Source organism: Phyllostomus hastatus, unplaced genomic scaffold (genome assembly GCF_019186645.2).
Source record: "Phyllostomus hastatus isolate PE091 unplaced genomic scaffold, TTU_PhHast_1.1 phas_contig_80, whole genome shotgun sequence".
Lineage (NCBI taxonomy): Eukaryota > Metazoa > Chordata > Mammalia > Chiroptera > Phyllostomidae > Phyllostomus > Phyllostomus hastatus.
The window spans coordinates 17,180,809-17,202,461 of NW_025333960.1; the positions used below are offsets into that span (position 1 = coordinate 17,180,809).

The window sequence follows — 21,653 nt, forward strand, 5'->3', positions numbered from 1 at the left end:
CAGGAGTACGCCTCATCACTCCAGAAGGTCATGCAGGGGAATATCCATCCGTGAGGAACTTCCCACCTCCTACCACCTTGTGATGCTTTCAGTCTGAGTGCTGCTGTCAGGGTGAGAGAAAGGAAGTAATCTTGGACCTGTGTGCCTTGCTGCACTGGGTCATTGTGTCCCAAAGGCTAGAGCCTGGCGAAGCACGAATCCCAGTGTGGGAACCTACCTTGGGGAGCTGACTTCCAACCTTGTGGGGCCTAAGCCCCAGGTGGGCCTGGCATGAGTGCTCCCATTCATGCACAGTGAAGCAAGAGCCCAAGAAGCCAAGAGAGTCAGAGCCCCCAAGCCAAGACAGTGAGCTTCTGTCTGCCTTCTGTTTAAAAGTCCTCTTCCATTATTCCATGCACTCCAGAAGCTGTGGGAATGTCCAGCTTTTCAACCAGTGAGGGCCACTGTCAGCCATGTTTGCCTTTGCCCCTCTTCTGGCCACCATGGTGTAAAAGGAGACAAAGTTGCCACTCATGCATGCTCTGTTCAAGCTCCCTTATGCCCAGCCACAAGCTATCTGGCTGGCCCCAGGCAATTTCCATCCTTTGCAGGGAGGGAAAGCTGCTTCTAATCTTCAAGTTCACCTCACGGTTTTCTCCCAGTCCCATGCTTTCTCCACTGATTTGGCCTGACCACTCTATTACATAACTTTTCAAAGCACTTTTCAACTGCTTCAACCTACTAAGATCTTCTCATCTAAATTTCCAAAGATATTATTTTCTATGCTCTTTATTAGCATGTATCAAAGATGAGTTCTTATTTATGTTTAAGTATAATACTCTAGCTGTTAAGCTTCTAAAAATAGAATATATTCTTTTATTTCTTTGTCTCAGTACAGTAAGCATTTCTTTAGTAACAATGTGATTTACTATTGTTGACTCAGTAAGAGAAACTGAGAAATCACTTCATTTTGCTGACTGCGAGAAAATGAATCAAGAGATTTCTCTAGAATTAAATAACAAAGTAATATTGATGGGTCATAAGATTTGCAAATCTGTTAACACCATCAGGTAATACCCAGAGTGTTCAAAGGAAAAAGTACAGACTTCTTATAGTAAAAAGTACATTCTTGAGAAGAATCAGTCCTGCATTCTTAGCTTCTGGAATGGTCTGAGATGGTGCTCTGCAGATATGAACATTCTTTCCTAAGTTCTTCAGAGGGCTATCTGTAGGATTTACAAATATCTCCAAGGATTAATGCACAACTGAAAAGTTCAAAATATTTAGTCCTCAGGCTACGTAAGGTAAAATGAAATCTATTCTTCATGTTTCAGCCCATTCTAATTTAAGTAATTTTGTTAGCTCAGCTATTGCACCTTCATTTTGTTTCTTCATTCTTTCCTCAGTTTCATTGCTTTGATTTTTCATACACAATGAAGAAAATGCTTTATAATGGAAATTCTGTGTAAAATATTTTTGGTTCCTAACTGGTAAACTAAGACCAAATAAGTTGCAAATATAATGTTTATAATGTTATGATGAGAGAGACAGGCATTTTTTGTTTATAATGTCATTATAGGGAAATTCATCAACATCTATTATGAGATTATTTTCTTTTCATGAAACATGCAAAAGTAAAGACTTCTGGCCAAGATGGAGGCATAGGTAGACACACTGTGCCTCTTCGCACAACCAAAATAAACACAACAAAAATTTAGAAACAAAAAGCAAGCAGTACTGACAGAAAACTGAACTGTATGGAAGTCCAACAACCAAGGAGTTAAAATAGACACATTCATCCAGACTGGTAGAAGGGCAGAATCAGGTGACCAGGCAGATGGGGGTCGAAGCAAAAAACAGCGGTGGCTGGTGGACCCCAGGTGGTGACTGGTGGAACCCAGCTTGCAAGGCGGCAGAAGGAGGACTCAGCGAGGTGGCAGATTGTGGAGGGTCATCGGCACACAAGGTGGCTGGCAGACAGGGTGGTCCCATATTCCTGCACAGATAAACCAGGTGAAACTGTAGAACGAAACAGACTGGGCAACCCAGGGTCCCAGCCCCAGGGAAATAAAGCCTCAAAACACCAATTAAAAACAACTGTGGGGGTTGAGGTGCTGGGAGAAACTCCCAGCCTCACAGGAGAGTTCGTTAGACAGATGACCCACAGGGTCCTAGAACATACACAAACCCACACACCCAGGAATCAGCACCAGAAGGGCCCAATTTGCTTGGGGGAAGCAGGGGGAAGTAATTGACATCCAGCAGAGAGTGGAGCAAGCACCATTGTTCCCTCTCAGACCCCACCCCCACATACAGCAATACAACCCAGTGACTGTGTTGCCCTGCTCTGGTGAACACCTAAGGCTCTGCCCCTCACTACATAACAAGCACATCAAGACAAAAAAAATTGGCCCAGATGAAAGAACAGATCAAAGCTCCAGAACAAATACAACTAAGCGATGAAGATATAGTCAACCTGTTAGATGCACATTTCAAAGCACTGGTGATGAGGATGCTGACAAAATTGGTTGAATTTGGTTGAAAATTAGATGAAAAAAATGAAGGCTACAATAAGTGAAATGAAAAATGCACAGGGAACCAATAGTGATGGGAAGGAAACTGGGACTGAAATCAACAGTGTGGACCAGAAGGAAGAAAGAAACAACCAAACAGAAAAGAATGAAGAAACAAGAATTCAAAAACATGAGGAGAGGCTTAGGAACCTCCAGGACATCTTTAAACTTTCCAACATCTGAATTATAGGGGTAGCAGAAGGGGAAGAGAAAGAACAACAAGTGGAAAAGTTATTTGAACAAACAATAAAGGAGAACTTCCCCATTCTGGCAAAAGAAATAGACTTTCCAGGAAATCCAGGAAGCTCAGAGAGTCCCAAGGAAGTTGGACTCAAGGAGAAACACAACAAGGCACATCATAGTTACATTAGTCAGGGTAAAAATGAAGGAGAGAATCCTAGAAGCAGCAAAAGATAAGGAGACAGTAACCTACAAAGGAGTTCCCATCAGACTGTCAGCTGATTTCTCAAAAGAGACCTTGCAGGCAAGAAGGGGCTGGAAAGAAGTATTCCAAGTCATGAAAGGCAAGGACCTCCATCCAAGATTGCTCTATCCAGCAAAGCTTTCATTTAGAATGGAAGGGCAGAGAAAGTGCTTCTCAGATAAGGCCAAGTTAAAAGAGTTCATCATCACCAAGCCCTTATTTTAGGAAATGTTAAAGAGAGTTATCTAAGAAAAAGAAGATCAAAACATGTACAGTAAAATGACAGCAAACTCACAATTACTAACAACCACACCTAAAACAAAAACAAAAACCAACTAAGCAAACAACTAGAACAAGAACAGAACCACAGAAATGGAGAGCACATGGAGGGTTAGTAACAGGGAAGTGGGAGGAGGAGAGAGGGGGAAAAGGTACAGAGAATAAGTAGCATAGATTGTAGGTAGAAAATAGACAGGGGGAGGGTAAGCATAGTATGGGAAATGTAGAAGCTAAAGAACTTACCAGTATGACACATGGACATGAACTAAAGGTGAGGAATGTGGGTGGGAGAGGGTGGGCAGGGTGGAGGGGAGTGAAGGGGGAAAATGGGACAACTATTATAGCATAATCAATAAAATATATTTTTTTATAATATGCAAAAGTATTGCACTATGTAATGTGGAAGGAGAGGCCACACACTAAATCTGACAAATTTAGGAAAGACCTGCATGACAAGCCTTACAAACTCAAAGACTGAAAGTAACCACGTAAGATGGTCTAAACAAAATTCCTAACTAAAAGTGAGTTGGGGCAGATGGCTTCTTCCCAGGGCTGTAGCTGCCTTGACAAAGGTAATCATTAGCAGAAATGAGACTTACCTTTTTGCATCTAAGATAACACACCTTTGAAATGTCAGAGTAATTGCTTTTCCCAGATCCCTCAGAGCACAACCAGAGCAAAAGACCACAGAACCTCTCATTGCTGTCTTCCCCACCCCCAATACCATTCTCTGTGCTGTTACTGTTAATTTTTAACTATCCTGTACCCGTCAATGTAAAATAAGTATGTGTGACTTCATTTTACTTTTATCCAATCCCAGAAATTGATCTACTTTGCTTTCTCCTGCCCCCTTAATCTACCACCAATGGATTTTATGTAACCCTTCTTATGCTCCTTTGATTATGCAGTATAAAATAATCTGCAAAACTGTTATTCCCCAGAGCATTTTCTCAGTCCACTGAGATTTTGCTCCTCAGCAACTGTCAACAGTTTGGCTCAAATAAAATTATGAAAATTCTTCTACAGGTTTGGATGTTTCTTATGTCAACAGTGAGCATTCTAATATATAGTCAATAATTAAATTCTAACTTTGGAAAAATGCCTAAGCCATATACAATTTGCAGTTGAAATTTATTTCTGTGTGGTTGAGGAACTGAGCTATCTAACAAAAGGGCAGGGCTGGGAGCACCTTTTTAATTTGTGGAGGCTGAGGAGGACAGTAATTATGAATAAGACTCAGATTAAAATCATGATGCCACCTGCTATAACTGCACAAACTTCAACACATCAGTTTTGCTAAATCTCAATTTTCTCATCTTGAAAATTTATAAGTTAGAACTTTCTTCTTTATCTTTTTATTTGGTATAACTTGAAAAAGATACTCATAAAAGAGTATTTCTGATTTTCAGGAGATTCTCACTTCATTAACACCTAAATCTACAGGCTTGTTGTGAGAGATTAAATGAGTTATGATGATGTAAAGTACTGGTAATTTGCCTGGCACGTAGTAATAGTGAAACAAATGGTACCTTAGAAATTAAATAGCCAGAAAGCTTCTATGTGGCTAGTCACACTAAGTTCATCACACTGGTTCTGAATTATTTTTACTTGGCTAAAATCTATGTTAAATGTGCTCTTCATGTGCCTTTAAAAAGTTTATAATCTGATTTTTCCAAAATAGGTTTTATAGTTTAGAAATTTCATCTGTTACTTTTTGCTTCATACAAATGCTTTTTCTTGCTATCACTTACATTTTTGTGGAGATCATTATCTCAAGCATTGCTCTAAGAATAGGATTATACTTGTTTAAAAAAAAACATCAACCGTGAGTCTTTATTCCTATTTAAATTCCACAATGAATTTGCAAAATTCTATCTAAATAGCTACATTGTTCTTGGCCCATTAGGTATCATCAGCAGGATTCAAATACAACAGTTCATACACAGGATTTGAAACAGGCAGACTATGTGGACCAGGAACAAACTAGCAACCATAGAAGAGTCCCTGGATCTCATCAGGGTCAGCCTGGATGAGCGAATTTACGTGAAAATGAAAAATGACAGCAAGCTTCCAGGTAGATTACATGCTTATGGTCAATATTTAAATATGATATTTGGAGATGTGGAAGAAACTGTGACTATTATAAAAACTGATAAAGAAACATATGAAGATATATTAATCAACAGAACAATATTCTGATACTCTTTGTTCGGTGAGATGGTATTTACTAGTTGCCCCTCCATTGAGAGTTGGTTGAAGCAAATAATTTATTTTCTATTAGGTGACTATATGATTGTGTTTTTATATGCAGAAGATATTCAGAAGAGAACCCTCTGTAAATTCTGATATTAAAAAATGACCAAGGATTCTTCCACTCCTGAAATGAGCTGAGTTGCAGATAGCTCACAAATCTTTAAACTAATTGGCATTTTTTTCTCCAACCTTTCCAATAAATGTGATCACCAAGGAAAAAAATAAAATTAATTTAATAATTCATAGTAAAGCATTAAAAAGCAAATGTGAAATATTTGTATGTGACTGTTAAATATAGAGAAAATAGTCAAGATTTGAACTGAATCAAAGGTAAAAAATTTAAAAAACAGTCCTTGTTGTTAAACTAAATCTTCTAAATGTTGTGTAATAGTAAAATATAGATACCAGAACAGATGGAGTTAAAAAATCAAAATGTCTGGGTATATATATTCTGTTTACTTCAAATAATTGCAACACTGGAAAACATACTAAATACATGTTGCCTATGTACAGGGGTGCATTTGAAGAAAAAGCAACACTTTATAGCCATACAGCGGGAAAAATTACAGTCTTGGCTCAAAGAAACTGGGGCTTAACTCAAGCTGAATCTCTTAATACCAAGTTATTTTAATTGAGTTTTAGTGTACTCACAGTAAAAAAAAATTTTAAAAGAGGGGGGATAACTTCACAGATTGTGGTGAAGACAAATTTAAATTAATTAGCATATAAGCCAGGGCAAGTACCCAGTAAAGAACACTCAAAATTATATATATATATTATATATATATATATTATATATAATATAATATATAATTATATATATATAATTATATATATAATATATAATATATATAATATATAATATATAATAATATATATTAATTATATAATTAATATATAATATATAATATATAATATATAATTATATATATATATTATATATATATATATAATATATATATATTGTTGGGACCCGCCCTGCCTGATCTCAGGAAGCTGTAACCCCCTGTGACATAGGCTGAGTGGGAGACCTCTGAACCAGGAGCCACTAAGGAGAAAAAACTTATTTCCCTGGCATGAACGCTGCCTGTTCTGTGCCTGGCCTCCTATGCTTGATCAGTTAGCCAATGATGGGTAAGATTTCCCATGGGGGGAATTGCCTAAGACAGGCATGATCATGTGGAGGCCTCAGGGAAGGACTTGGGGGGCTGTGGAAATGAAGGGGTAATCGATATCAACCCCTGACCCCTCAGCTTTGTCAAAGCCTAAGTCCTTGTTCTTAGCTCTGAGAAATCCAAATCTCCTGATTGCCTTTGTCTCCTCTGCCTGACTCAGGCCTGTGGAAATAACAGGGGCGGTGCAGTCCAGACCAGAGTCAGTGGACCCCGAGGTAATCAGGCCTGGGACATAGAATATGCAAGATCCTGTGAGATCTGCTTGCTGGAGGATGCTATTGAATTAGAATATGAAGGCATGGGCAGGAAACGAGACTAGCCTTTTAGGTCCTGTAGTCTTTTTAAGTGATAAAACCCCAAATGCTGCCCAGAATCCCAGCGGGAATTCTGTCAGCACCTTTGAAAATTACCTACTTGTTTGATCTTCCCTGCCAGACTGGAATCCACAAACTGTGTCTGTATTCTTAATAAAAGCCTACTCAGGCGGGAACTTGAGGTGCTCTCTACTAGAGAGAGTGGCCGTTCCGTCCCTATTTCCCCACAGGACCCGGTTGTCCCTGTGTATGTTTTTCTCATGTTTCGATGAGCCATCCGCAGCGTTCTGCGGTCACTGCAGGCCAGTGGCCACACACACACACACACACACACACACACACACACACACACACATATATATATATATATATATATATATATATATATACTGCCAAGAGATTGGAAGTTCCATGAGAAACAGGGACCATGTCAAAATAATTTTTGTGTTTGTTGAATTAGTATAATAGTCAGTATGTATATATGCCACAGAATACAGCTATCATCAAAAGACAAAAGATAGGAAGACAGAGATTTTGGCATTTTTTGTTGTACTTTTAATTGCATTGACTTTAACCATTCCTCTAATTTTTTTTTCTCATCATCTCATGCATCTTAATATCATTTATCTTCATTGGAAGCTAACTAGAACAATTCTGATATGATGAAAAACAATAGACATTTCTGTAGCCAAATGCAGGTGAACTAAAGTTGAAGAAACCTTTACATTAACAGAATGGAACAAGGAATTATAGGCGTTTCTTGTTTCTCTCTAGATAAGATTCTTTTTGCAGACTTTTTTTTTAAATGAACATCTTTTGCTACTGGTCCCAAACCTTGGGATCTACAGAGGGCACTGGGAAGAAAGTCAATGGTCTGAACTGATATATTGACTATCTCTCCCCTACCCTATTTAATGCTTTTGCAAATGTGGTTTAATGACTATCAAGGAAATTCTTATTTTTTTAACCAATATTCACCATCAAAGTACACGATTTCATAATATTATAACTAGAGAAGGGCTATGAGATTGCAGGTTAACTTAAAACTTTTAAAAATGTATTGCCAGAATTCTAGAGAGAATGAAATAGTGGTTAAGAATGATGGCTCAGCCTCTGACTGGGTGGCTCAGTTGACTGGAGTGTTGTCCCACACACCAGATAGGTAGTTGCAGGTTTGATTCCTGGAGGGGGTGCATGTGGGGAAAAAACCAATCCATGTTTTTCTCTCACATTAATGTTCCCCCTCTCTCTCCCTCTCTCTTCCCCTCTCTCTAAAATCAATGAATACATCCTTGGGTAAGGATTTTAAAGAAAAAGAGTGATGCTTTTAAAATTAAATTATTTGTGTTCAATTTCTAGCTGTAGGTTTTTGTCTTAGTTATTAACTTCCTTTTCCTTCATTTTCTTTGCCTATAAAATGGGAAGGATTATAATAGTTGTACTCTTTCAGAGTTTTTGGTGAGGAATAAGTTAATATGTAAAGAGTTCAGAATAGCCTCTGACAAAGAGTAAATGTTCAAGGAATGCTACCTGCAACTATTATAATATCAAATGGAGATTTTGCTACTACCAAACTGAATTATGTAAATTGACAAAATTTTATACAAGGAGGAACATTACAGATCAGGTAATACAGTGAGTTTCAAACTTTTCTATTGTAACACACAGTGAAAGAAATATATTTCACATTGTGACTCAGATGTACACATATATGAGGGAAACAAAAGTTTGGCAAAATAATACTTATTATATGCAGTATGCTCTAATAGTTCTTTGTTCCATTTTTTAAAAAGATGTGGGTTGCCATCCACTAAATTGATTTTGTTACTCACTAAGGAATTGCAACCCACAGTGTAAAAACACTGATCTAATAAAATTCCCTCATTTTACAGTGGGGAAAACTGAAGTCTTGAGAACTGGGAAACTTACTTAAAATTACTTAGCTATAAAACATGGTACACCACATTAACAGAATGAAGGATGAAAATTATATAATCCTCTCAGTAGATGTAGAAATGCATTTGTCAAAATTCAGTACCCTTTCATGATAAAAGCTCTCAGCAATTGGGTATACAAGGAACATAACTCAAAATAATAAAGGCTATGTATGACAAACCACAGCTAACATCATAATCAATGGTGTAAAACTGAAAGCTTTTCCTCTAAAATCAGGAATAAGACAAGAGTGCCTACTTTCAAAATTCATATTCAACATAGTACTGAAAGTCCCAGTCAGAGCAATCAGGCAAGAAAAGGAAATAAAATGCATCCGTGTCAGAAAAAAGTAAAATTGTCTCTGTTTGCAGATGACATGATCTTTTACATAGAAAACCATAAAGACTATGAAAAAACTGTTAGAACTAATAGATAAATTGAACTGAGTTGCAGGATACAAAAATCAACATAAAATTTACTTGCATTTCTACACACTAACAACAAAATATCTGAAAGAGATATAAAGAAAACAATCCCATTTACAATAGCATAAAAACAATAAAATACTTAGGAATAAATTTAACTGAGGGGGTAAAACTTCTATACATTGAAAATGATGAGGCATTGATGAAAGAAATTGAAAATGAAAATAAATGGAAAAATATTTTATGTTCATAGATCAGAAGGGTTAGTATTGTTAAAATGTTTATACTATTCAATGCCCTCTATAGATTCAATGTAATCACTATCAACATTTCAATGGCATTTTTCATAGAAATAGAAAAAATAGTCATAGAATTTATATGGAACCACATAGCTAAAACAATCTTGAGAAAGGACAAAACTGGAGGCATCATATGTCCTGATTTCAAATTACATTACAAAGTTACAATAATCAAAAAGGTATGGTATTGGGATAAAACAGACATAAAGATAAGTGGATAAAATAGAGAGCTCAGAAATAAACTCATGCAAATATCCTCTACTAATATTTGGGTCAAGAATACTCAATGAGGAAAAGATAGTCTTTTCAATAAATAGTGTTGGGAAAATAGAACATTTACATGTAAGAGAATGAAATTGGACTCCTATCTTACACCACTCAAAAGTTAACTTGAAATGGATTAAAGACTTAAATGTAAGACCAAAAACCATAAAACTCATAGAAGAAAGCATAGGGAAAAACCTCCTTGACATGGGTCTTGGCAATGATTTCTGAATATGACACATAGTAAAGGCAACAGAAGCAAAAATAAACAAATGGGACTAAATGAAACTAAAAAGCTTTTGCATAACAAAAGAAACAAAATGAACCTATGGAACAGGAGAAAATATTTGCAAACCATATATCGTATAAGGGATTGATATCCAAACTATAAAAAACGAACTCATAGAACTCAATAGCAAAATAATGACTATAATTATAATAATTTGATTTTAAAATGGGCAGAGGAAACAAAAATGTATATTTCCAAAGAAGACATATAGATGACCAACAGGTACCTAAAAAGAGGCTCAACATCACTAATCATCAGAGATATGAAAATCAAAACCCCAGTGAGATACTACCTCACATCTGTTAGAATAACTAGCATCAAGAAGACAAGAGACAACAATGTTGGCAAGGATGTGAAGAAAAGGAAACTCTTCTGCACTGTTAGTGGGAATGTAAATTGGTACAGTCATTACTGGAAACAGTACGGAGTTTTTCCTCAAAAAAATTAAAGATAGAACTATCAGGTATGGCTGCTTAGCTCACTTGGTTGGAGCGTCATCCCTATATGCCAAGGTTGACAATTCGATCCCCAGTCAAAACACATACAAGAATCAACCAATGAATGCCTAAATACGTAGAACAACAAATCTCTCTCTCCCTTCCCCCATCTCTCTAAAAATAAATCAATAAATGAAACACAGAGGTATCATACAATCCAGCAATCTCATTGGACATATATTAGAGGGAAATTAAATCACTCTCTTTAAGAGGTATCTTAAGAGGTATGAAGTACCTTCATATTCATTGTGTCATTATTCACAATAGCCAAAACATTGAAACAACCTAAGTGTCTGTTGATGGATAGATGAAGAAAATGTGATGTGCATACATCTATATAAAATTATTCAGGCATAACAAGAAGGCAATCCTGTCATTTGAGACAATATGGATGGACCTTGAGGGCATTATGCTAAATGAAATAAGTCAGGCAGGGAAAGAAAAATATTGTACGATTTCATTTATTATGTGGAACCTAAAAAAAAAAAAGCCAAACTCAGTGATGACTGCCAGGGGCTGGAGGATGGGAAAAAATAAGGAAATGTTGGCTGAAGGGTACAAAGTTCCAGTTATAGGGTGAATATGTTTTGAGGATCTAATGTTCAGCATAGTTAATGATACTGTACTAGATACTTAAAGGTAGCCAAGAGAGATCTTAAATGTTCTCACTACACACACAAAAAAAAATTACAATTATGTGAGGTGATGGGTATGCTAACTAACTTTATTGTAGTAATCATTTCACAATATATACATGTATCAAGCCATCACCTTAACTTCCACAATGTTGCATGTCAATTAGATATTAAAGAAGATAAAAAGAAAAGGATTATATACTATGTAAGTGGATGAAATTGTGGAACCAGAATTTTCTTTCAAATGATATATAATTTACCTACCAAAAAATTCAACCTTTAACATGTATAATTCAGTGGTTTTTAGTATACTTGCAAAGTGACACAACCATACCACTAATTACAGAATCCTTTCTTCACCCCCAAACGAAATCCAATACCCACTAGTAGAAGGATCAGAACTAATATTAACTATCAAGCCAAACATCTTTCCCCTGTCATAGTTTTACATGGATTTTCAATCTGATTACCCTAAGGTAAATTAAGTTTACTAAGTGTTTATATGTCTAAATGATCAAATTTATCAAGTACTTGCTAGAACTTTGCATAATTCTGTGCTGTTAACCATCTCAAGAATTTATACAAATTTCTGTATTCTTTGTTTTGGTTTTTTAATGTCTACTGGATTCTTGAGAGTCATGGCAAACACTTAGGAACAGATCTTAGGTTCTTGAGACAGACTCAGGAAATACTTTGTTCTTTGGATGTATAGCTCATCGTCTCAAAGGAAATGAGACTGGTAATTTTTACAAAGAATATGTGAGACTTTAGAGAAAAATTTAAAGAAGTTATTTATTTTGGAGCCTTTACAAAAGGAAATATTTTTATTCTATTTCAAGGTTTTCAAATAAAATCCACAACTAGACAATATGTCCTTAAGACATCTAAGGAGAACCTACATATTTTCCTGAACAAGAGTTCAAATAAATATTAAAAGTTCATCACCATAAGATAAACCAAATTTTCCAGTCTGGTTTTTAACACATCTCTATTCCTTGGCTTCTAGCTATGTTTTGATTTTAACTTGTTGGAATTAATTTTACATAAAATGAACATGAATGGCAATTTTCTATTTTATGCCAAAATTACCAGGTCTCCAAAAGAAAAATCTCTAATGTTATTCACATTTGGATTATTTAAATAACATCCTCTAAAATGTGAGTATGTATACACTAGATTCTTCAGTGAATAGTTGTTGAAACATGGTTTCAAGTATTCATAGGAATATAAGTCTATGCATATTAATGACCAGAACTCAGGGTTCAAGTCACTTGAAATGGTTGTAGACTAACCAATGAAATAAATGAAAATGATGGTAATGACAATAAAACTGAAAGATAAGTTTTTTTCAAAGTGGCTAGCTCTGAGCCCTGGTAAGGAGCTCAGTTGGTTGGAGCATTGTCCCATACACCAACAAAGTTCAGGTTCGATTGCCAGTCAAGGCACACACCTAGGCTGCAGGTTAGATCCCGGTCAGGGTATATACTGGAGGCAACTGATCAATGTTTCTCTCTCACATAGATACAACTCTCTTCCTCTCTCTCTCTTGCTTCCTCTCTCTCTAAAATCAATGAACATATCTTTGGGTGAGATTTGGGGAAAAAAGTGGCTACTTCTGTTAAGCAAAACAAAATAACAACAAAAAATAAATAAACTAGGTATAAACTGTAAAAATTGATTACATTATTATCTAATTAAAGTGTCCAAAGAAAGCTATATACAGGATGGGGCAAAAGTAGGTTTGCCGTTCTTCATACAAAAAATAATACAATAATTAATAAATAATTTAATATAAGAATAAACTCTATGTTTTACATATTCACAAGTGTAAACTTGTATGTGTCTAATCCTGCATTTTAACATTAATTTGGTAGGATATTAATTCCTTTACCTCTGAAAAAAATACCAATAAAATCTTTGAAAATCTATTAATGTTTACATTCTTTGGATTTCAATAAAAAGAGTGTACTGCCATTAATTTCCAGTTTTTTAGTTAATAAAGTCATAAGATCACTTTTAATACAATATAAACTAAAACATACAGAATTTATCAGGATATAGTCTACAAATGTTTTATGAATGAATAAATAAGCTGATTTTTAAAATATTAAACAACCATCAGATGACCCCCAGTGCAGACAGCCAGTCACAGCAGTTAAGCCTCTGATCTAGGATTACCCAGTTTGAAATCTTCTGGAGGAACTGATGGTCTTTTAAGCATCCACCACTATCAACACAGGAGTTAAAAAACTGAATCCTAGAAGTTGAGTCTCTGACAAATATTGCTAAGAATGGATTTAGACCTCAGAACCTCATTTCTATCTGAAACACGCAGGAATAACTGGGGTTCCGAAAAATATGGACTTTAAACCTAGCCAAAGATCTGCTTTCTGAAAAGAATGGGGGTGTCTCTGGGTTCCAGCACACTCAGCTCAGCTTATTTCAAAACAGCAATAAGTCGTGGGCCGGCAGGAATGGCAAAGACTCTATAAGTCATTTTACTCATGGCTGCAGCCAGAAAAACACAGCAAGAATGAAATCATTTGTCAAGTGGTCTTGGAACAGTTTATGATCAACAGGCACTGCAGTGACATTGAAGGAGCAATGGGAATCAAGCGGCAGAAACCTGGAGACATTCATGGAAGACCTGGGTGATAACTACATAAACCCCCTGGCTTAGTCCACATCCACATGCAGGGACAGGAAGCCCTTTTTTGTTTTTCTTTCTTGGTATCTATTTAATTTTAAATTATGTTTCATTGATTATACTATTACAGATGTCCAAATTTTTCCCCCTTTGCTCCCCTCCACCCAGCACCCCCTATTCCTCAAGCAATCCCCACACCATTGTTCATGTCCATGCGTCATGTATGTAAGTTCTTTGGCTACTCCATTTCCTATAGTGTAGTTTACATCCCCATGGCTATTCTGTAACTACTTATTCATACTTCTTAATCCCCTCACCTCTTCACCCATTCCCCTACACACCCCTCGCATGTGGTGACCATGAAAATGCTCTCTGTATCCATGATTCTGTCCCTGTTCTTTTTTGCTTAGTTTGGTTTTAAAATTGTTGATAGATTTGTATTTATTGCCATTTTATTATTCTTAGTTTAGATAAATAAATAAAAATATTAAACCACCTTATCCAGTTTTGTGTTATTAACTGTTTACTGAATCTAATCACTGATTTGTGGTTACCATGGAAAGCTTAACTGTGATTACCTAGCTGACTTAACCTAGATATTTTTTATTAGGCAATTTATGTTGTACATATACATAGTCACTTCTCAGATATTTGGTTCTTTGTCTAAAGACCATGTTTTAGGGAAGGTGTCATTGAAAGACTGACTTGATAGATGTCAAATTCTAATCTTGAGTGTTATATTTAATACTGACTTTTTTCTGAATTAATTCTTTTTAGTATAGTCTCACACATCTTTTTAAATTTGTTGCAACTCTTTTTTAGGAATATGGATTATAAAATAAAGAATTTTCTATAAAGTTTTAGAATTTCACATTTCTTATTTAATATTTAAATAATTTTTTAAAAATTAATAAATTACCTGATTATAAAGGCAATTAATTTTAATTATTCCAGAATTTGGACAAATAAATGCTATTCTACATGGCCATTGAAGTTACATTTAAAAATAATTTCTTTTCTGTAATCACAATGACTTTCAGTACCTAACCTCTCCAAGCCCTGAGGAATCCAATCAGTCAATGAGGATAGCCTTACTAACCCCAGGATTATTATGAGGATTCACTGAATGATGTAGGTAAAATATCTGATATATGGTTAGGGCTCAAGAAAAGATAGCCATCATTGTTATCAATCCTAGTTCTGTATTGCCAACCTTACTAGTTCATTCAGATGACCTAAAATGTTTCATCACTCTGGCCAAGATGGAGGCATAGACAGACACACTGTGCCTCCTCGAACAACCAAGATAGGGATAACAACAATTTAGAAACAGAATAACAACCAGAACTGACAGAAAATTAAACTGTGTGGAAGTCAGACAACCAAGGAGTTAAAATAGACACGTTCATCCAGACCGGTAGGAGGGGTGGAGTTGGGCAGCTGGGCAGTGAGGCACAAAGACTGTTGGGACCAGGCACGTAATACCGCAGCAGGTGGACCCTGGGCACGCAAGCAGCGGCTGGCAAACCCCAGTCGAGGGATGGCAACCGGCAAACCCCGCGAAGCCATAATTGTGAAGCTACGCACTGCATGCAACCCAGGATCACAGGGCTGGGAAATAGCGCCTCGGGGCACTGATTGAAAACACCTATGCAGGGTTGTGGCACAGGGACAGACTCCCAGCCTCATAGGAGAAGTTGTTGGAAAGATCCCCGGGTGCACAGGCCTGCCCACATAGGAACTGGCACCAGAGAGGTCCAGTTTGCTTGGGGGAAGTGGCGGAAGGGACTGTAATCCACGGTGAGCGGAGCAAGCGCCATTGTTCCCTCAGACCCTGCCCCCACATAAGCGTCACAACCCCGTGACTGAGATTCCCTGCCCTGGTAAACACATAAAGCTCTGCCCCTCACACAGAACAAGTGGGACCAGACCAAAAAAGTGGCTCAAACAGAAGAAGAAATGAAAGCCCCAGAACCAATCCTTTTAAGTGACCAAGAGATAGCCAAGCTATCAGATGCACAGTTCAAAACACCAAGGATCAGGATGGTCACAGAACTGGTTGATTTTGGCTGAAAATTAGATGAAAAAATGAAGGCTACAATAAGTGACAAGAAGAAAAATGCACAGGGGACCAATAGTGATGGAAAGAAAGCTGGGTTTTACATCAATGGAGTGGACCAGAAAGAAGAAAAAAACATACAATCAGAAGAGAATGAAGAAATAAGAATTCAAAAAATGAGGAGAGGCTTAGGAATCTCCAGGACATCTTTAAACTTTCCAACATCCGAATTATAGGGGTACCAGAAGGAGAAGAGGAAGCGCAACAAATTGCAAACTTATTTGAACAAATATTAAAGGAGAACTTCCCCAATCTGGCCAAGGAAATAGACTTTCCAGGAAATCCAGGAAGCTCAGAGAGTCCCAAAGAAGTTGGACCCAAGGAGAAACACACCAAGGCATATCATAGTTACATTAGTCAGGGTTAAAATGAAGGAGAGAATCCTAGAAGCAGCAAAAGATAAGGAGACAGTAACCTACGAAGGAGTTCCCATCAGACTATCAGCTGATTTCTCAAAAGAGACCTTGCAGGCAAGAAGGGTCTGGAAAGAAGTATTCCAAGCCATGAAAGGCAAAGACCTCCATCCAGGATTGCTCTATCCAGCAAAGCTTTCATTTAGAATGGAAGGGCAGAGAAAGTGCTTCTCAGATAAGGTCAAGTTAAAAGAGTTCATCATCACCAAGCCCTTATTCTTTGAAATGTTAAAGGGACTTCTCTAAGAAAAAGAAGATCAAAACATGTACAGTAAAATGACAGCAAACTCACAATTACTAACCACACCTAAAACAAAAACAAAAAGAAACTAAGCAAACACCTAGAACAGGAACAGAACCACAGAAATGGAGATCACATGGAATGTTAGCAACAGTGGAATGGGAGGAGAGATGAGGAAAAGGTACAGAGAATCAATAACATAGATGGTAGGTAGAAAATAGACAGGGGGAGGGCAAGAATAGTATGGGAAATGTAGAAGCTAAAGAACTTAAGTATGACACATGGACATGAACTAAAGGGGGAAATGTGGGTGGGAGAGGGTGTGCAGCGGGGAGGGGAGTGAAGGGGGGAGTGGGACAAGTGTAATAGCATAATCAATAAACTATATTTTAAAAAGATGAAGAAGAGCTACAAAAAATTTAAAAATAAAATGTTTCATCAAGGCATGGATCTTATGTTAAATATTTGTTGGTATGTTATTTCCTTAGAATCAAGAAAAATTAGACAGCTATTTCAAGTAATCAAAAGACCTGTTCATACATAGATCAAAGAAACACATACTGCTAAAGGATTAAATGTATTATAGTTTACACCATATAATAAGATCTGGTCAGATTTTAATTTGCTTAGACACAAATGTGATCTATACCACTGAATAATAATAATAATGATCTGTATAAAAAATAATTATTTAGCTTGAAAGGACAATATGGTGGGTTCTCAAATGCATAGATTTATTCTAAACACATTTCTTTAAACCCCGGACACAATGTTAGTTTATAAAATACCTAATAAACAGTTCTTTATACCAATTGTTTATATTTCATGATTTGACATCAATTAAAAGATAAGTGCATGATTGATTTATAGTTTCTATTCTAAACCTATGATGTAGGCAAACATTCTAACTTTAATTTCTTGCCTTCAAGCAAAGTTATGTTCTACTTTTCATAACCCAGTTATAAAGATTTCCAGGAAGTGGCAAGCTGGTAACAATTGTAGTGGTGTTTAAAGTCCGTGTCAGAGACACTGATGTTTTATGGCCATATATCAGTTTAATATATAAAAAAGTAAAGGCAAAAAACTTGGTAATGGCTACAGGTATTGCAAATATGTGTCTTGGGTGGAAATTATTATACAAAGCTATAGGGCAGAGATATCAAATGAGTTTCACCGTATAAGACCAATTTTGGGTATTTCCTGCCCAAATTATTGTATTGAGAATTTTGACAATTAAGTTAGCACTGTGAGAAAGAGCATGTGCTATGCTGTGATCTAAAAGCAATTACCACCTGGGGAGGCAGAAGGTGTTAGATAGGACAAGGGTCTCCAGGTCTAGGCAGTTCTTAATAAATGCTACTTTTGCTAAAAGTTAAAATGTAGTACAGTGTTTTGCAGATGAAGCTGTAAACAGAATGAACTTTACAGGAACTCAACAGGTTAAGTGTAGCCAACTGCAAAGAAATCAAAGTGTAATAACCAAGTAGCATACATAAGCAATGGCTAAACCTCCATTCAGAAAGACAGAGCTTTGGATGTGAATCCTGTCTCCTTCACGTGCTGCAAGTACATAAAACTACTTTGTGACAACCATGTGTCGTTCTTGAATAGAACACCCCAACTAGTGAACCCCTTGGGTTCAGTAAAAGAGGGACTGATTTGCCAGCTCTGTTCTAGGTTTGAGATCTTACAGCTAGCTCAAGGCAACTGGAGTCTCAGCATTGGAGTCCTATCATCTCATATCCTTGCTTCTTGCTGTGCAAATATGCTTCATCTTCTCTGTGAAAACTTGTTCCTCCCACCTCATATTTACCCCAACTCTGTGTACAAGGCAGGAGATGCTGCCCTCACATCACCTATGAGTTTAATGTCAGTACAAGTAAGAAGCAGAAACTAAATTGTATTCTCACTTGCAAAAAGACCATCTCTACTAAATTCAAACTGAAAAAGAATTTAATGGAAGGAATTCAGAGAATTGAGAGGCATCAGATTGGTGGAACAGGCTCAGGAAGGAACCAAGGAAGACAAGGCAGAGCCACAGGGATCCTCTACTTAGACACAGGCACCATTAACACAGAACACCTGTTGCTTACTGCTATTGGACTCCCAGACCCTGGACACTCATCTTCTGCCACTGGCCTCTCAATTCCACTCTAGCCACCATGAATAATCAGAGCCACCTTTGTGTCACTCCCACAAAATTCCTGGGAGTAGCAGTACTCAGATCATAGGCCACAATCCAGCTATTGGTAGAGGGTCACTTCTCTAAGAGGGACTTGGGTAAAATAGACAAGACACCCTCAAAAGGTGTTCATTGCATGCTATGTTCTGCTAGGCAGAGGGCATGTGAGAAGATGCCAAATACCATCCAGATTAGAAACTGCTGTCCCAGAACAGAGTGAGGAACCAAGTTGAGTGTATGAAAGTTTGAATTTACAGGTAAGGTTACCTAGGAATATGCAAATAGATACCAGGAGGATCTAGAACTGAAAGCAAGGACTTTGATAGATAAAACAGGCCTGGGACTAAATTGCAGAACCAGAAAGAACTGAAGAGATGACCCTAGAGTAGGTTCCAACAGCAGAGACTAGATTTCCAAAAAAAATAGTTAACAGGGCATAGCAGGCACCAGTGAAATTCTAAGGTTGTAAACCAGATAGCCATGAAGTTAGAAGCTAGAAAGTACAAAAAAGCAAAAAGATGGGCTGGAACTGCTAAAGCTCATGTAAGATTGCTATTTGTTACATGTATTCATTGCAGGATATATTCTTATACATCCAATGAATTGGTTCTGTTAGACAGCTCTTGCAGAGCTGAGCGGGAAGTAAAAACTATAATACACGGGCACCAGCCCTTGAGGCAATGAAGGCATCAGGAACATTCAGAAACTGGTGGCTTACTGTGCTTCTCCACTAACCTTGGCACAATGAGTCTAACATACAAGGGTGAAGACCTTACTTTTGCCTGATCCTCCAAATCTTTGCTTAGAGTGTTCCTGGTATTCTTCCTGACAGGCCTACCAGAAGTTTTGGTCAGGTGGAAGGGGCAAGGCTACTGTGGTGCTGGTAACTTTAGGCACTGAGTGAAGTGAGGAGATCCAAGCTTTGAGCAGTTAGCACAAGTCCAGTGGAGGGCATGTTGGGGTGCGGTAATGGAATAGTTATTAGAGACCAGAGACCAGTGCATGAACCCTATGTAGTACTGCAGGCTTTCTAGTTGAGGAAGAGAAAAATCATCGTCACAGCCTCAGTGATGAAGGCGGCAGCAGCAGGTTACTGATAGCAGGTAGCAGAGGTTTATCCTACACACAAACATTTCCTGGCAAAAGTCACACATCCAGGATTACAGCAAGTATGCCCCAGAAAAATTCCAATTGTTTTAAACTTTTAAAAAAAATTTAGCATTAAAATGATGCATTTCACTTTTGTAGGCGTAACATATTTCATTCATTTTTGTTTCAAGCTTTCCCCTCGCTTTTTTCATCTAGCTGATTCTCCCAGGTGTCCCAAGATGTAGGTCCCTTATTACTCTTTAACACATACATCCCAGACTTCTATGTTGCATGGGACAGACATGGATGTGCTTCTTTTGTCTATTTTATGAATGAACAGATTTTCACTTAGAAGCAATTTCTATTCTACCGAACTCAGCAAGACTTTAAACACTTTGTTTTTTCGTTTGTTTACTTGCTTTTTGGTGTTTTAAGTATCCCTGGAAATAAGGGAGCCATTGAGTCTAAGATTGACAAGTAGCCAGGTTCTTTACATACTGAGGCTTGAAATTGCAGAGACTATTCTAAAAAGAAAAAAATGAAAGAAAACAAGGAATGGGGGTAATAAACAGAATCAAAATGAGAGTGGAAATTAAAAACTTGATGAATAATATAACCTATAACATGTAGGAGAGATTTTGGCACCTCCCACCTTTAAAACTAGGTACAGAACTTTTTAAAAGTTACTTTACCCCTAGTCTACTGGGGTAAAGTAACTTCGATTCCTTCTCCTAGTCTACTGGGGTAGACTAGGGTTAACTAGTATTTTAGAGTTGATTTTAAGGCTGAGAGTTTAGAACAAAAACATCTCTAGTTTATTTATTAGTTTAGAAAAGAAACAGCCCAAGGAATTTTTCTAGTTAAAAAAAATAACTCAGTATAAACCTACATGAAAATTTTAATGCCCAAGACAGTCAATGGCAAATGAAGTTTTAGGAGCTAAATCAAATAAAGCATCTTTCCATGTTATGTGTACCTTTTTATTGATGTGAAAGCTTGTGCCTACCTGATTCATTTAGTAAGCTGAAGAAAAAAATTTTCAGACCTTTATATGCAATTCCTGAGTTGCTACAACCCCAGAATACTGACATATATGATTATACTATTCATCTGTGGAAGATGATTGGATTTCGCTAAAAACCACAAAGGAAACCAACAGTTCCACATAGTTCTGATAACCCCACCAAAGAGGAAATACAAAAAGGAAGTTAATCTAAGAGTGTGACAGAGCAGAAGTGATTTCAACAACAAAAAAGCCTCAATATTCAGCTCGTTCCCATCTTGAAAAATCCTCATCTTTATCCCATTTCTTTCTAGATCCTCTCCCTTTCTAGAGACTGGGCAAAAAAAAAAAAAAAGTCTTGGATTCAGATGAGCAGAATTCTAGTACTGTGCACCGCACTTTCAGAACCGCAGCCTGTTTCCATAGCTGTCAAACAGGGTAGTAATACCTGTCTGTCCCAGTTCCCTCCCTTGTATGTTGCCAGGGTCGTTTATAAAATACGCTGTTCCAAATTAGCCAAAACTACCGTCGTTGGGACAGTAGCCAACAAAACAGCTTCGATTGCTTCTCCGGACAAGGCTGGATCGACCTACAGTCAACAGGAAGCTCCTGGGGTTG

The 21,653-nt window shown here is 37.1% G+C and overlaps 1 pseudogene; it reads left to right on the forward strand.

The window, feature by feature from the left end:
* Positions 1 to 966: 966 nt before the first annotated feature.
* On the forward strand, positions 967 to 5,512 carry LOC123826346 (annotated as a pseudogene).
* The last annotated feature ends 16,141 nt before the right edge of the window (positions 5,513 to 21,653 follow it).